Here is a 17,773-nt window from a genome sequence, read left to right on the forward strand (position 1 = left end):
ACGAGCGGTCCCGGGTTCGAGAAGAAAAAGCACGGGAAGCAGCAACGGTTAACCTTAGTGATGAGGAACCGTCGCCGAACGAGGGCCAGGCCGGAACCAATCAACCGGAGACCACTACGACGGAGAGAGCAACGACGGAAACGCCGGTGTCAGAGCAACAAACGGAGGAGCAGCCGCAACAGCCACCAACGGAGCAGTCGCAGCAGCCATCAACGGGGCAGAAAGAGCAGCAGCAACAACCACAACAACAACAACAGCAACCAATTCCAGATGAACCATTGGAGATTCTCGAACAAAGAATTCTGGATATTTTGGACGAAGAATAGCAAGGGTCGGATGGTGGATTCGACGTACAAGGTATTGTCCCACGGGCGTGCCATCTGTTACCGGCCGGCAAAGGAGTCCAGAGTGTGAAACGAAGGAGTTATTTAATTATTAAGGAATGGTTGTAAGTAAGCTATTAGTGTGGATGGACGGACTGGAATCGGTATGCCGTTCCGGATCCGGACCGATCCCGAACAGGTGCGGATGGCACCGTTTTGTACTACAAACCGGAAACCTATTTAAAGGCCCGGATACAATGTAATGAGCAGCGGTTAATTAATGAAGCTTAGTGTTTTATCTCTCTGTGTTAATTGCCGTTCTGCATTCATTGTTTTATCTTACGCGTGTGATTATTAAAGACGATCTTGCTAAGTAACCTAATTAAGTCGGATTAATCGTTGAGCCTAATCCTCTTGTCATAACACCCCTTTGGTGAAGTGTCTTCCGTAGACACCCTGTGTTAGGCCATTGTCCGGCCCTAAGAGTTAACACACTCTCATTTAATGCTCACACTTATCCATGTGTATAGAATACTACGATCAATTCTCACCACAGGATATTTTATGGTCATGCCCGTAACAACTCCATTAGCAGATGCCCGATTCTGGAGGTAGACGTGTTAGAGAGATGCTCTAGCATAAGCATATGATAAGGATAAAATATAGATAAACATAAGAGAGGAGAGAGAGAAAGAAGGGTGCCGATCCACCCGACCACCCCCGAGATGGACTCGAGCCTCGATTGGCGTCCCATACCACCTCCGTGGCGTCGAGTCGTACCTGGTGTTGGCGCGCTCACGTGACGTAGTCAAAAGATGATGAAATGAGGGTAGCTAGGCTTCATATTTATTGCGATACCCAAGGCCCCTAGGCAAGTTTACACTTGGCCTAATGGGTTGGCTAGAGAGATGCTCTAACATAAGCATATGATAAGGATAAAATATAGATAAACATAAGAGAGGAGAGAGACAAAGAAGGGTGCCGATCCACCCGACCACCCCCAAGATGGACTCGAGCCTCGATTGGCGTCCCATACCACCTTCGTGGCGTCGAGTCGTACCTGGTGTTGGGGGCGCTCACGTGACATAGTCAAAAGATGATGAAATGAGGGTAGTTGGCTTCATATTTATTGCGATACCCAAGGCCCCTAGGCAAGTTTACACTTGGCCTAAAGGGTTGTCTCAATCCCGAGGATTAAAAATTTCATTTAACCCTCACACTTATGTATGTGTATAGAATACTACGGTAAATTCTCACCACAGGATATTATATGCTCATGCCCATAACATACTCCCCCTCTTTAAAACATTGCATTCTTGCAATGGAAAGTTAGGGAAGTTAGTTCTAAGAGTATTTTCACGTTCCCATGTGGCATCTTTGATAGATTTATCCATCCATTTAATTTTAAATTCTCGGATTATTTTAGTACGTAGATTTTTTGTTTTAAAATCGAGAATTTGTTCTGGTACATGTGGTTTAGAAGATAATTCTTCAAAAGTAACCAGAGTTTCAGTTGTAACTGTATTGTCGCTAGAACCTAGAAGTTCTTTTATGCAAAAACGCGCACTATCTTAAGCTATTTTTATGTTATCTTGTGCAATATGCAACATATCTTGCATATCCCGAAGAAAGTTTTGCGTACTTTGTAACTCATCATGATGTATACTAACATCAATCAGGGCTCGTGGTTGAAAAACATACATCACCATAAAAGGACTATATCCCGTCAACGTATGCTTGGAGCTGTTAAAAGAAAACTCCAAAATTGGGAGATAACGTTCCCATTTTGTTGGTTTTGCACCAACGTATGCTCGAAGCATGTGCTCAATAATTTGATTTACTAGTTCTGTCTGTCAATCGGATTGAGGATGATTTGTGGAGCTCATGCTCAACGTAGTTTCTAACTTCTTAAAGACCTGCGTCCAGAAGTCACTAGTAAATTTTGAATCTCAATCACTCACAATATCTATTGGTAACCCATAAAAACAAAATAACTCATCAACGAATTGGTAAGCCAATTCAGGTGTTGTTACCGTGGTTTTAATAGCAATAAATTTGGCCATTTTAGTTAGTCTATGAACCAAAACCCAGATGGCATCATGGCCTTTTCGGGTGCGAGGAAGGCTAACAATAAAATCCTTGGATATACTTTCCCACTTATTATTGGGAATGTCCATGTATATACGTTGTTAACCTGACATTGTTGACATTTGGTCACATAGCTATGTATGTCAAGACGCATCTTACGCCAATAGAATTGAGTGGAGATGAGAACGAGTGTACTATGTATTTCAGGGTGCCTTGCTGAGGGTGCATCATGGCATTAAAAAAGAATTCTATTTTTGAACTCAGGCAAATCTGGAACACAAACATTCCCATTACGGTAGAGCAGACCGTTAGCAATGTGGAAGGATTCCTTCGAGGATGTGGTGGTGTTTGTTCCAGACTCAACTCTTGCCCAGTATTTCGTAAAATGACTGTCATCAAGATACTTTCCTCGAAGGTGATCATAAAGATCTGATGTTATTTCCGTGAAGCTAAGCATGTTAACTTCACGGATGCGACTTCGTGAATCAACGACACTATTCATGGAACCTTAAGGATATTGTGAAGTCCTGGATGAGATCATCCCATCGTACCTTACGACCTTTCAGGTCTTGTTGGTCACCAAAATATTTCAAGGACTCATGGTCCGTAGTTACCAAAAAACGATTTCCATAAAGATAATGGTGCCATGTTTTGAGCGCATGTATAATTGTAAATAATTCCTTTTCTTGAATCGTATACCGGCATTGAGCAGAATCAAATTTCTTACTGTCGAATGTTATTTGTTTACCATCTTGATATAAGACAACACCTATAGCATAATCGGTTGCATTGTTTTCAACTTCAAAAGATTTTAAAGGATTAGGTAAAAGAAGCGAAGGATCCTTGCACACTAGGTCCTTGAGTTCCTTAAAGGCGACGTCTAGTGTAGCATTCCACACAATAGGTTTTGTAGACTTACGCTATCGTAGTGTAATTTGCACACTACATGAAAATTGTATTTTGTCCCTCTGGATGGGACAAGGAGGAATTGGTAAGGAGTACCCAGTAAGGAGAACTGGTAAAAACCGGATCAAGCAGAACCGGCAAGAGCCGGATAAAGAAGGCCGGTGAGAGTCTCTCACCGGATGAAGTGACAAATTTGTAAATAGAAGAAAAGATTGTTACATGCATAAGTACCTCCACATATACAAACCCCAACCTTACTATTGTACTAACTTATCCTAACTATGCTAAATAAAGATTTAATACGTATAAGACCTTTATTTACACCTACCTTTATTAAAAGGTAAGTCATGCATTTTTAGAATGCGTGAATACTTTATTTATAAGAAAAATGTACACCGATAAAAAATTACTCATGCATATCTAGCGAGCATGAGCACTATATTTAGGAAATAAAAGGATAGTGTAAAAAGCAACTCATGCACATTTAGTGTGCATGAACACTTTAGAAAAAGCACAAAGCTATGCTTAGCCTCTTCCATCCTTATATAAGGAGGAGAGAAAGATGTATCAGGCTGTTGATTATTTTACAAGGATTGATCAATCTAATATATTTGTGGGACTCACGAGTTTATCATCAAAATTCTCTTTCTTACAATCTAAATATTGATTAAATACGTTAAACTCGTGGAATTCATGAGATTCATAACTTACCACTCTTTCTACCTATTCATTACTAGCCTTATCTCATATTCTTCTTTCTCCTAGTCCAAAACCTTAGTGGTTCCCACCCGACTCACGCAACAATCCGGAGCCGAAAGGCATGACACAAGTGGTGAACCTAACGTGAAACCGGGTGGCAAGGAGATGGAAAATCAACCGGGGGCTAACAACATGATGGTGATGTTTGAGAGGATGCTACAAGAAAAACCGTGATGTCGAAGATTGCGGCGGCAGTAGAGTGGCTCATGCAATGGAACGGGCAATTCAACAGGAAAGACGTGTCGCGATATTTGCGAGATTACAAGGCGGAAATGTTATGGTGGGGGATTTCGGAAGAACTACTAGTGACATCCTTGAACCGGGTGGCGACCGACGGGCTTCGAAGGAGTATCCACGGGATACGGCAGCAAAATCCGACATGGAAGGCATTTGAAGAGGCGCTAAAGACCACGTTCGCCATCGAGGAATCCTCCAAGGCAACGAGGAGGGGATTCGAAGATTGGGTGGAAACAATGGATAAGGGGATGAAGGTCCTCGATGTGTTTTCGTCATTCTAAAGTCGGTTCGGGAGGTTGTCTGTGAGAGATCAAGCTATCCTCGCATTGGACAAAGTGATCATTTTCCTTCAAGCCGTGGAGATCTGGAACCAGAAAGATCTTGGAGTGGTTTTGGAGGATACAACCACTGAGAGTGGCCTCACCGAAAATGGGAAAGCGTGCGGGATATCGTCGCGCGTAACACGAAGAGGGGGCAATGGCTTTGGTAGCGAAGAAAAGAGGGTTTCAGAACCGATTCCGAAACCGAGATCCAGATTGGAAGACCATCAACCGAGGGCTTGGGAGACTACGACGGAGAAGGGAATTGATGCAACCACAGTGGAGCAGTTGGTGAAAGAAATGGAGAATCTGAAAATCGCGATGGTAAAGAAGTCAGATGACCGTACCACAAGCTCCAAGTATATGGATCGTCGGTGCATATGGTGCGATAGCACCGAACATGATTGGAGGGATTGGGACGAGCACAAGCAGGCGTTACGACGGGATCTTATCTACTACGAGGGAAATCGGATCCATTCGATGGACTCTCGGAAGCCACTCCGACCGAACTTCTGGAAAGGCGGCATGAAGAAGGTCCTAGAGGAGGAGATCGCAGCGAAGAACAATTATGCGACAACTGCGAGAATATGTGTGGGGCAGTCATCTGGAGCAAAGGCGTCTTTTTGGCCGGAAGTGCTAGAAACTTTGAAGAAAGTCGACCATGATGAAATTTGAAGCGCGGCGGAATGTATCCGGGAAGCTACGGGATGGGAGTGCCCCGTAGATAAGAATAGCGTTGTCATGATGTGGCGTGTTTAATGTGAGAAAAAATGAAAAATTGAGGATACCTTCACATTACACAAATACTTGTAAAAATGTAAATAATAATAAATAAACCTAGGACATGATGGCACATAGTGCATATTGAGGGTTGGAAGTAGGATTTGAACCTTGCACGTCTAAAATAAGAAGCAATTATCATTCCACTAAAGCTACTACTACATGCTTTACATTTTGTATATTTTCTTTTCATATTCAATATTTCATAGGTAGCAAACAGTCAAAACTGTATACACAAAACCATGGTTTTTAGCCCATGGTTTTGTGCATGTCATAAGCAAAACCGTGTGCACAAAGCCATGGTTTTAGCCCATGGTTTTGTGCATGTCACAAGCATGGAGAGACCTATAAAAGCCTCTAGTAAGGCTTGTTGAGTGATAAGCTCAACATTCAGTGCATAATACGGTGCGGTGCGTAACCCAATGCGTAGACTGGGTGCGTAAAATAGTACGCATAACGTGGTCGTATCGGTGCGTAAACTGGAAGGTCGTTAGTATGGTATTCCTTGTAAGGAATAATTTTGGGAGTTAGTGTAGCAGGCTCATTTATGAGCATTCAAGTACTATCAGTACTTGTGTGAGCCCAATAGTTAGGGTTTGTATATAAGGTGCTCACTGAGCACGAAGTATGTACAGAACAGAGCATTATTTTTGAATCTGAGTTTCTGTTATTTGCTCACTCTGTCTCTCCCTCTCCATATCCATCTCTGCGTTTTCAATGTTTTACCGAACTGTCTTATTCTCCTGAACTGTGCACTCTTTGTCTTACGCACACGCTTCCGCACAACATATTCTTTTACATGGTATCAGAGCGCGAGGGTTGAGAACCTCTGCATCCGACAAGAAAAGTTTGTGACGAAACAGAGTTGAAGTTGTTCGCTTTTCGAGAAGAAAAAGACAGTACTATGGACAGAGGAATGGGAAGCTCACTTCCGACTGAAAAGCTTGACAGAAGCTACTACGCATCTTGGTCTTACAAGGTGCACCAGTACCTACTTGGCCATGGCTACTGGAGTTATGTCGAAGGAGCAAACGATGTGGCACCCGACTCCACACAGAGGGACTATCCGGCTTCGGAACAAGTGGCAAGCAGAGTGTTGCACTGCTTCGCGTTCTGTGTGAGCGATCAACTTTTGGGCTATATTCGGGATGCCAAGATGCCTAAGGACGCATCGGCGAATCTCAAGAGGATTTTCGCCGCCAACACAATGGCTAGAAAGCTGCCACTCAGACAGGAGCTTAGCAATGTACAACAAAGAGATATGTCGGTGGCTGATTACACCACCGAAGACCAAAGAAATCTGCGACTCTCTCGCCTCCGTCAACGTGAACGTCGAGGAAGATGAAATGGTGCAGGTTTTTCTTGGTGGCTTGGCGTCAAAGTTTAGACCTCTCCGAACGGCGGTCTGCACGAGGGAGATTACGCCTTAGTTTTTCGAGCTTCAGGCAATGTTGCTCATAGAAGAAAACCACGCACGTGCATCGACGAGTGTGCACGCCGATGGCAAGTTGGTTTACACAGGGGATGATAGGCCCTATGGTCGTGGTCAATGAGGCGTATTAGCGCGCAATGGGGGTGGCCGAAAAGAGCAGAATGTATGGTATAATAGAGATGCCGGAAGCAATTCTGAACCCTCCGCAAGCAGGGGGAGTCATGGCTGTGCTGGAAGACGGCAAGAGAAGACCGCGCCGGATTGCTGGTACTGTGGCAAGAAAGGCCACAAGTAGAGCGAGTGCTGGAAAAAGCGAGCCAATTCGGACAAAGCTAGATCGAGCCGAAGAGACGCAGACAGGCATCAAAGATCACACCACGCAGAAGACTCTAAACGACCTTTGTAATGAAGCATAAAGTCAATTTAATGGCCGTGAACACCTCAAAATCAAGCAAGGTGTGCTATGTTGATTCCAGGGTGTCAAATCATATGATGAAGCACGAGGAATGGTTCTCGTACTTGGAGAAGCCGGAATCACGAGGGGTTGTCGAAATGGGAGATGACACCCCGCATACCATCGAACATGTCGCCGAAGTTCCCCTCAGCCACATCGGGCAGAAAGGGAAGCTAATGAACGTATTGCACATTGTTGTGAAGAATTCCGGCTATAGTGTGAAACCGGGATGGAATAGGGCGAGTCGGTGGTGTGCAGCGTGTGCACATGTATAGTAGGAAACGGTGTATAGAATATGGAGGAGTATTTATCGCACACTGTAACGCATCCCTCTCCTTGTCCTATAAAAGGAAGCGAGTGCCTCTTGTGAAGTGGTTGCCCATTTTGAGTTAGGAGGGTATACCACTTAGGTCGAAGGTGTGTTAGTTCTTCTTCTTCTTACTTTAGAGTTCTTTGAGGTCTTCTTTTTTGTGTCTGTTTAGGGTTTTAGCCCGGTGAAGATCTTGGATGTACTTCTGCTCAGCCTCTTATGCAAGACCCCGCACGGCGCGACGAGCCCGAGAGCTCCCCGACGGCGGCTTGGCAGCAGACTACTGTTGTGACCTAGCCTACTTCAGTCCGGCTCGGAGCTGGAGTTGTATCTTGCTCTTGTTTGTACATACATACATATATGTATGTAGTGAAGTTCTGAGCATTTGTGTCTTCGTCAGTGTCTTTGGAGTTCCTTCTTTCTGTTTTATGTACATAGGATGTGTGTGCCTAGTCAGTGTTGCGTGCACGCCCTTTTCTCTCTCTCATACAGTTGCTCCCTGTACGTATCCGGAAACGCTCTGGTTGGTGTCTTGGCCGGTCGCGGGAAGAAGTGAGGCTCGACCTTCCATACTCCGTCTCGCTCTCATCCGAGACCCCCATGGTTCCGCCCCTTCTACACGCACACGCGTAACAACGCGAAATATTTGGTGAACCTGACATGAAGGGCGGCAAGGGAGAATGGAGTTAGAAGAAGACGACTTCGCGCAACTTTTTGTCGAAGCAGTGAGAGCGTTTAGACGAGCAACAGCAAGACGAGAGTCCGCGCAACAAGCAGTTGAGCGAGTGGTCGAAAGAGTTGGCCGTTTCAACGGGGACAAGGTCCCATTCTACTTGGAAGCCTATAACGCGGAAATGGAGGAGTGAGATGTAGACGAGGCGTTGAGGCTGGAGTTCTTCTGTCTGGTCATCATCGTCCCTATGCACGTGGAAGTGAAGGAGCTCCGAGAAGCTCATAGTTCGTGGGAGGCCTTTGAAGAGGCACTCCTGCAGGCATATGGAGGACAACAGAAGAGTCGGGGACGATGCGACTTCAACCAGTGGGTTGCATCGGCGAAGACCCACTAGGGCGCAATGAAGGCATTCTGAGATGGGGACAAGGTCCCATTCTACTTGGAAGCCTACAATGCGGAAATGGAGGAGCGAGATGTAGACGAGGCGTTGAGGCTGGAGTTCTTCTGTCAGGTCATCATCGTCCCTATGCACGTGGAAGTGAAGGAGCTCATAGTTCGTGGGATGCCTTTGAAGAGGCGCTCCTGCAGGCATATGGAGGACAGCAGAAGAGTCGGGGACGATGCGACTTCAACCAGTGGGTTGCATCGGCGAAGACCAACTAGGGCACAATGAAGGCGTTCTAAGAGTTCAAGCGGCGGCTTGTTCGGCTCCCTGAGCGGGAACAAGGTTTGGTGGGGGCGGACAAAGTCCTGTTGTTTGTTAAGTTGATCGACTGAGCGGAACGGGAGGCCATCGGGATTGAGCTCGAGGACGAGGACGGAGCGAATGGCCTTACGGAGGACTGGTTGAAGGTCGGAAGGGTATGCCAACGACTAGATGACAAGCTGGTCGAGAAGGCTAGGAGGAAGGCGCGCGACGGTGCGCCATCACAGCGGGAAGAGCTCGAACGGCAAAGAGAGTAGGCAAGGCTCGGCTTCAGGGCCAGGATTTCAGAGGCGTACACAACTCTCGAGGCAATGATCGAGGAAGAGGAAAGATCGCGGCCGCAAGCTGACGCTGAGGAGACGAACTTGCCCCACGAGATGGCAGAAGATCAGTACGACGGTGCCACGGGAGAGGGCGTAGAACAAAACGCCCTCTTGACTTGCGGAGATAGAACGGCCGAGGACGAGGCCGAGATACTGATCACGGAATCAGAACATTGGGGGACCGGTGGTTTCGGGCTCGTCAGCCCGGAATTCCGGACATTGGAGAAGCAAGCCCAGGCGGGGCTTACGGGATCGGTAAGAAGACAACCACCGACCACGAGGAGCCGGTGGCTACGGACAAGGACGTAAAACGGACAAGCAATTCTTCGCATCTTCCCACACTTTCTGCCGAGACGATGGCAGTCGGGCCCAAGTGCCCACGTCAGTCTCAAGAGGAGGAAGGCGGCGGCGTGAGACTGAGAATCACCGACGAGATGACGGGGAAAGAGTGAACAAGAGCCCTCGGGACCGATTCGAGAGAACTTAGCATTCGGGCCCTTATGCCCATGTGAGACCGAGGAGATGGATGACAATATCGGGGAGACTCAGTCCTGGCACAATGCCAACGAAGATGGATGGGAAATGGCCCGCGAGAAGGTTGAAGAAGAGACCAAGAAACGGCCCGACCGGGAACCGAACCGCGTGGCGCTCCGATTCGGATGGAGCGCGATCCGATCGTGGATTGTTCGACCGGGGTGCGGATACGGGAGAGGGTGTGAAACGAGCTGCCCTCTTTTACATGGGGAGAATGACCGACCGGGCGAAGGTCGGGAATCAAAAGGAAGGTGATCAAGGGTTCGGAACGCGTCCGGTAGGATCGGCATCGGAACCGAAAATCCGGACATTAGAGAATCAAGCCCAGGCAGGGCTTGATTGATCACAGAGCGGATGCTTTCCACCGACACCACTAAAAGGGTCGGTGGCCCCGGGGGAATTGTCGCGAGCCGTTACGAAATTGGTGTCCCCACATCTTGACTAGAGACTTCGGCAGTTCGAGCCAACATGGCAACGTGAGACCGAAAGATATGGAAGATGGAGGCGGGAACACAGCAAGGAGAGTGACGACGAATCCGGTGAAAGATCAAGGGATGAAGCAGAGAGCGAAGACCGGTCCTATGGATCACCTCACACCGAGCTAGAGACTTCGGCGGTCGGCACCAGGTCCGACGTAAGACCAAGATAATGACGGTGGCAGTAGGAGAACGGGACCCGGCCATCCAGAGAGTGGCGGAGCGGAATTCCGGATAACCGATCCGGAAGTGGGGAGAGAGCAGGCCTACGAAGAGGCCGAGAACACGGTACGTCGGTACCACGGGAGAGTGTGTGGAGTGAGCCACCCTCCTAAAGTAAGGAACGGTGGCGGCGGCAAGGCGGGCAACCGAAGGTAGAAGGGGAGGTCCCGCGAAGATCCTCACACCGATCCGGCAGTCGGCCGGAGTGCCGGCGTGAGTCCTATAAGAAGGGACGGTGGTGGCAGGTGAACGTGATCGGACGACGGAAAGCAGAGTGAAAGGAGGTGTGAGGCCGGCGAGGCGGCCACGAACCGGATACGGACCCGACCGGCAGAGTCGGCAAGACAAAGATCGGATGCGCTTGGTACATGAGTTAGTGACCCAACAAGACGGAGGGCGAAGAAGGATCCTTCACACTTGTCTGGAGACTTTGGTTGTTCGGCCGACGTGGCAACGTGATATCGAGGGTAATGGAAGGTGACGGCAAGGGGACGAAGGCAGCAATAGTAGAGGCACCGACCAGCCAAAGCGTTACGTGAACGAAGGAGGTCACGCGGGTCGGGACGCAGCAAGGATGATCTTCGGGTAGGCTGCCGGGAACACCCGGTTAAGGAGCAGTGTGCAGAGCCGGAAAGAGCACACCCGAAAGCGGAACGAAAGACGTGCGTGTGGCCATCAAGGGCCAAAGTGAAGCACGAGTACGGGACGATGTTTGGCACAGGCGGTGCCGAACAAGGGAGGCGGAACACTGGCGCACGGAGGTGCCAGAGCGGGAACACCGGCGCGGAGATAGGTTGCCGGTTCAGGTCATCTCGCATATAAGACCAAGACGAAGGCGATGGAGGTCAGCGCGGGACGAGAACCGGGACGATGCGAAGGTCGACGGAGGCCAAGTGGGCCATCACGGGTGCTCCTCAGACGGAGGAGGCCGCGTAACCGAAGGAACGAGGGGCGTGCATGCGGTCAAGAGAAGGCCCAACGGGGAAGCACGCGCACTGCGGGATCGCCGTAGGGACCTATCGACGGGTCGAGTGAGCGTACGAAGAGGCAAGCGCAAGGAGGAAGCGGAGCCGGCAGTTCATATCAACGAGACCAACATGACAGCCGGAATGCGGAATACGAAAGACCGGTTTCTCACTGGCCGGAATCTCTCCCCTTTTCTAAACTTGGCACGTACCGGTGGCCGTGCGGTTTGGTGGGGCCGGATGTCGTGAAGAATTCTGGCTATAGTGTGAAACCGGGGTGGAATACGGCGAGTCGCTGGTGTGCAACGTGTGCACATGTATAGTAGGAAACGATGTATAGAATATGGGGGAGTCTTTATTGCACACTGTAACGCATCCCTCTCCTTGTTCTATGAAAAGAAGCGAGCGCCTCTTGTGAAGGGGTTGCCCATTTTGAGTTAGGAGGGTATACCACTTAGGTCGAAGGTGTGTTAGTTCTTCTTCTTCTTACTTTAGAGTTCTTTGAGGTCTTCTTCTTCGTGTCTATTTAGGGTTTTAGCCCGGTGAAGAGCTTGGATGTTCTGTGGGGGCTTACTTCTGCTCAGCCTCCTGTGCAAGACCCCGCTCAGCGCGACGAGCCCGAGAGCTCCCCGACGGTGGCTTGGCGGCAGACTACTATTGTGACCTAGCCTACCTCAATCTGGCTCGGAGCCGGAGTTGTATCTTGCTCTTGTTTGTACATACATACATATATATAGTGAAGTTCTGAGCATTTGTGTCTTCGTCGGTGTCTTTGGAGTTCCTTCTTTCTGGTTTATGTACATAGGATGCGTGTGCCTAGTCAGTGTTGCGTGCGCGCCCTTTTCTCTCTCTCATACGGTTGTTCCCTATACGTATCCGGAAACGCTCTGGTTGGTGTCTTGGCTAGTCGCGGGAAGAAGTGAGGCTCGATCTTCCATACTCCGTCTCTCTCTCGTCCGAGACCCCCGTGGTTCCGCCCCTTCTACACGCACGCGCGCGCGTAACAATGCGACAACGTCCCAACAATAACAAGGAACCTTGTGTCGGTTGGACAGATCATCGACCAAGGTAAGCATGTTCGATTCACGTACCTCGGCTGCTTCATAGAAGAGGAAGACAAAGTGATCGCGCAAGGGCGCCGTGAAGGGAGGATGTTTATCCTCGAAACAAATAATGTGGGTACCGTTATGTTCGCGAAAGGACAAAAGGTCAAATCGGATATCGACCTGTGGCACAAGTGGTTCAACCACGTAAATTTCCCACGGCTTTGTGAAATGCAGACGAACAACATTGTTTTTGGGTTGCCGAAATTTCGTGGCCGGAATGGCCAAATCCGCGAAGTCTGTTAAATGGGAAAACAACATCGAGTTCCATTCCCCAATGAGCGTAATCGTAGTCGAAGTCCGGCCGATTTGATCCATTGGGATGTGTGGGATCCGGCACAAAACGCGAGTCTCGGTGGAAGTCGTTACTTTGTAACCTTCATCGATGAATTCACTCGGTACACATGGGCATGCATGATTGAGAAAAAGAGCGAAGTCTTCCCATGTTTCCTGAAGGTGAAGAGCCTTGCTGAAAGGGAAACGGGGTGTAAGATCAAATGCCTACGGTCCGATGGTGGGAAGGAGTACTTCTCCAACCAGTTCACATGCTATCTACAGAAGGAGGGAATTCGACGCGAATTCTCATGTAGATACACGCCGCAACAGAACGGCGTGGCCAAGCGGATTAATTGGACAATTGAAGAAGCGGCCTAGGCAATGCTTGAAGAGAAGCATATGCCAAAATTCTATTGGGCTGAAGCCGTAAAGACGGCCGTCTACCTACAGAATCGGACTTCTGCTGATGGAGTGTCACCACATGAGCTGTACTTCGGGAAGAAGCTGAACTTGACACACTTGAGGATTTTCAGCAGCATCACGTATGTGCACATGCCGAAGGAGAAACGGAGGAAGCTGGACGCGAAAGCCGAGAAGTGTATCTGGGTCGGCTATTTGGACGAGCAAAAGGGTTATAAGTGCTATAACCCACGCACCAAACAAGAGCGTGTGAGCAGCGACATTGTGTTTGACGAGTCCGCGTCCTGCTACTTGCCTCCGACTCCGGACCTCACCTCCAATCCAATTTCTGAAGAAGAGATCAACGAGGCTGAAATGCATCCGCATGATGAGGATGTCGGAGCTCTGAGAGAGAGTCCGATCTCATTTCGGCTAAGAGGGCCGAATGAGGAGATGATGATGATACGGCGAGTAGTGCAGACTCGGCCGTGCAATCCCCGCGCAGGCAGCCGAGTAGTGCAGATGATGATGATACGGCGAGTAGTGCAGACTCGGCCGTGCATTCCCCGCGCAGGCAGCCGAGGAGATGACTTACGCGCAAGGAAAAAGGCAAGAAGAAAATGCCGGAATACGACTTCGGCAGCGCCAAGTCAGATCGGAGTGAGTCTGACTACAGGCAAACTGAAAAGGAACCTCCATGGAAGAGTTCTACGGTAGCTGAAAAGTTCATGAAATCGGGTAATCATGAATTACGCTGATCTACCCACCTGAAGAACCCCCTAAAGAGATACGGGTATAATGAGTACATGGCGCGAGTGGTGGAAGTGCGTGAGCCGGAGAACTAAGCAGAAGCGGGGAAGGATGCAAATTGGCGTGCCGCAATGGAGGAAGAGATGTGCGCCTTAACGCAGAACAAGACACAGAACCTGGTTGATGCAACGAAGGGTGTGAAGCCGATCGGCTGCTAGTGGGTGTATAAAGTGAAACACAAAATGGATGGCTTCATCAACCGCTACAAGGCCCATTTAGTAGCAAAAGGTTACGCGCAGAAGCACGGCATGGACTATGACGAGACCTTCGCGCCTGTTGCGAAGATGACGACCGTCCGTGTTTTGCTCGCGGTAGCAGCGGCAAAGGGGTGCCATTTACATTAGATGGATGTAAAGAACACGTTCCTGCAAGGTGATCTTGAGGAGCAAGTGTACTTGGTACAGCCCCCCGGATTTCTATCCGAACAAAACACCTCGGCAATTTGCCGATTGAAGAAATCCTTGTATGGACTAAAGCAAGCCCCGCGAGCCTGGAATGCAAAGATTACGCAACAGGTGCGTAGGATGACGTTTGCGTCGTCGAAATCAGACTCTTCTTTATTTGTTTGGTGAGGACAATATGGATCGGTCAGCCTTGTACGTTGATGATTTAGTCATCGCCGGTGCCGACCTTGACGAAATCCGTCAGCTTGTGGCATCGTTTGAAATGAAGGATCTCGGAAACCTTCATTACTTCCTCGGGATCGAAGTGATCCGTACCCCCGAAGGCATATTGATCAGCCAACGACATTAAGTGCTGAATATGCTCTTCAAGTTCAAGATGGAAAACTGTAAGCCCATCTCGACCCCTCTGGATAGAAACGTGAAGCTTCGCCCAGATTCGGGCAAGGCGTGCGACCGAACACGGTTCCGACAGATTGTCGGGAGCCTTATCTATTTGATGATTACTCGGCCGGATCTTAGCTACCCGGTCAGCTAAATCAGTCAATTCATGTCCCAACCTATGGATGAACACTTTCTGTGCATGCAAAGGATATTGTGTTATGTCTGCAGCACGAAAGACATGCCATTGTTTTATCAGGCAGGCATAGCCGAACAGTTAGTCGGCTACATGGATGCCGATTAGGCCGGAAACACCCACGATCGTCGATCCACATCCAGATATGCATTCTCGTTAGGAAGTGTGGCGATCACGTGGAGCAACAAAAAGCAACCAACAGTAGCACTGTCAAGCACGGAGGCTGAATATCGAGGGGCGATTGCGACTACATGTGAAGTCATTTGGCTAAAACGGCTATTGTGGGATCTGCATGTAGAGGTGTCTGATCCGACGACGATCTATTGTGACAACCTCAACAGTATCCATCTTGTGAAGAACCCCATTTTTCACGCCCGGACCAAGCACATTGAGGTGCATTACCATTTTGTCAGCGAGCGGGTCCTTTCAAGTGAAGTCAAACTAGTGCATGTTTTGACTGATCGACAGATTGCCGACATCTTCACAAAGCCTCTTGGTTTCGACAAGTTGCGGCATCACCTCGACACGCAGAACTTGAGGGGGAGAGAGGAAGATCAAGGACCATAGGAAGGTCAGGAACCAGAGCGTGAAAGGAGCGGAGGTAAGCATCACGGCGGAAGTGTCCGAGATGCAGAGTCGGATGGAGAATTTGACTTTGAACCGGTTGAAGAAGCCGAAGAAGGAAGCAAGGGCCACAAGCATAAGGAGTCGAGGACAGCCGGAACAGGGGGAGATAAGGCCAAGACTAAGACGTGGTCGGATATTGTCAAGGGCCTGAAGACCGAAGACGAGTTGGAGACAGCCAACTCGGACAAGAGCGTAAACCGATCGGAGGAAGCCGAGTCAGTTCGGATGTTTGATTCGGATATGCTGAATCAACCAAGGGCCAAGTGGAAGAGAAGGCAGCAGAAGAGGCGCCAACACCACAACAAAAAGGAAGCTGAGAAGGGCCGTGTGAGCAGACAAGCTGACCGAAAGGGTCGAGGCGCGGGGAACCGAACGATTTGAGGAGTTCGAGCGAGGTGTGGAGCCAGGAGAAGCCGGACCATAGATTCGGCGTAGCAGGCGAAACCTCAAGTTGAGCTTGAGGGGGAGTGTTGAGTGACAAGCTCAACATTGAGTGCGTAATACGGTGCGCAGACAAGCCGACCGAAAGGGTCGAGGCGCGGCGAACCGAACGGTTGGAGGAGTTCGAGCGAGGCGTGGATCCAGGAGAAGTCAGACCGTAGATCCAGCGGAGTAGGCGGAACCTCAAGTTGAGTTTGAGGGGGAGTGTTGAGTGACAAGCTCAACATTGAGTGCGTAATACGGTGTCGTGAAGATCCGTCACTACGCGCGGATCGTGAGGCGAAACTGCCGGGGTTCTGGACCAGAAGGATTTAGAGTCGATACAAGCTTTGGCGAGAAAGTACTTAAGATAGATTGGGAAAGAGAGAAGTTGAGATTACACGATCAATTTGATAACGAATTTCTTCCTCTTAATTTTCATAAAAAAAACCGTGTTTTTTCTCCTCCCCCTTCCCTCTTTTATAGATGCTCTCATGCATATGATGCATGTGAGGGTACAAGACATGCATAAATTGCATGTTTGCCATTTGGCGCTTATGTATTACATGTGGTGCATGATAACCATGTCACTCATTTTAGTTCTCATGTATGAGAATTTACATGTTAAAGTATAATGATAGAAATATAATTTCAACTAAATAGCATGGCTTAATGGTAAGCCAATTGACTCCTAACTTGGAGGTGCAAGGTTCGAATCCTTACCTGCCCTCCTTGTATATGTAAATATATTTATATATTTATTTATCTAGTCGCCGGTTCGCCGGATACCGTCAGTTACCGTTGCCGTCGCCGGATACCGTTGCCTCCGCCAGATGCCGTCGGTTACCGGTGCCGCCGCCGGATTGCCGTCGGATCACCGGCTCCATCGCCGGTCCGGTTTTGGTTGGCCAAAACCCTTTACGAGTAGCTAGCCACCTCCACTCTTAGTTCAAGTTACCTTGAACTCTCTATGCTCCACACATAGACACAAAGATAATATCTTTTGCTCCACCTTATATATGATGAGAGCTGTATTTGTCGTGCCTATATGGGATATCTCACAATTTTCTCCTTTCCTTTTACAAACTTTATACCCTCATATCTTGACATTTAGTTGTCCGTTTCTCGTGTAATAAAGTGCATTCGAAACCTCCATCATTTTGTACTTAGATATTAAATCTATTTAAAATGTTATCTTCACAATTATTGTACTACGTGATTCATACTCGATTTCGTACGTTTTATGGGATTTTCACACTATTGCCGAAAATCTTCACGACAACGGTGCGCAGACAAGCCGACTGAAAGGGTCGAGGCGCGGGGAACCGAACGGTTCGAGGAGTTCGAGCGAGGCGTGGAGCCAGGAGAAGCCGGACCGTAGATCCAGCGGAGCAGGCGGAACCTCAAGTTGAGCTTGAGGGGGAGTGTTGAGTGACAAGCTCAACATTGAGTGTGTAATACGGTGTGTAACCCAGTGCGTAGACTGGGTGCGTAAAATAGTACGCATAACGTGACCGTATCGGTGCATAAACCGGAAGGCCGTTAGTATGGTATTCCTCGTAAGGAATAATTTTAGGAGTTGGTGTAGCAGGCTCATTTATGAGCATTGAAGTACTGTCAGTACCTGTGTCAGCCCGATAGTTAGGGCTTGT

This window comes from Azolla caroliniana, unplaced genomic scaffold (assembly GCF_043228905.1).
Source record: "Azolla caroliniana isolate FFs.n. ecotype wild unplaced genomic scaffold, voAzoCaro1.0.p SCAF_1, whole genome shotgun sequence".
NCBI lineage: Eukaryota > Viridiplantae > Streptophyta > Polypodiopsida > Salviniales > Salviniaceae > Azolla > Azolla caroliniana.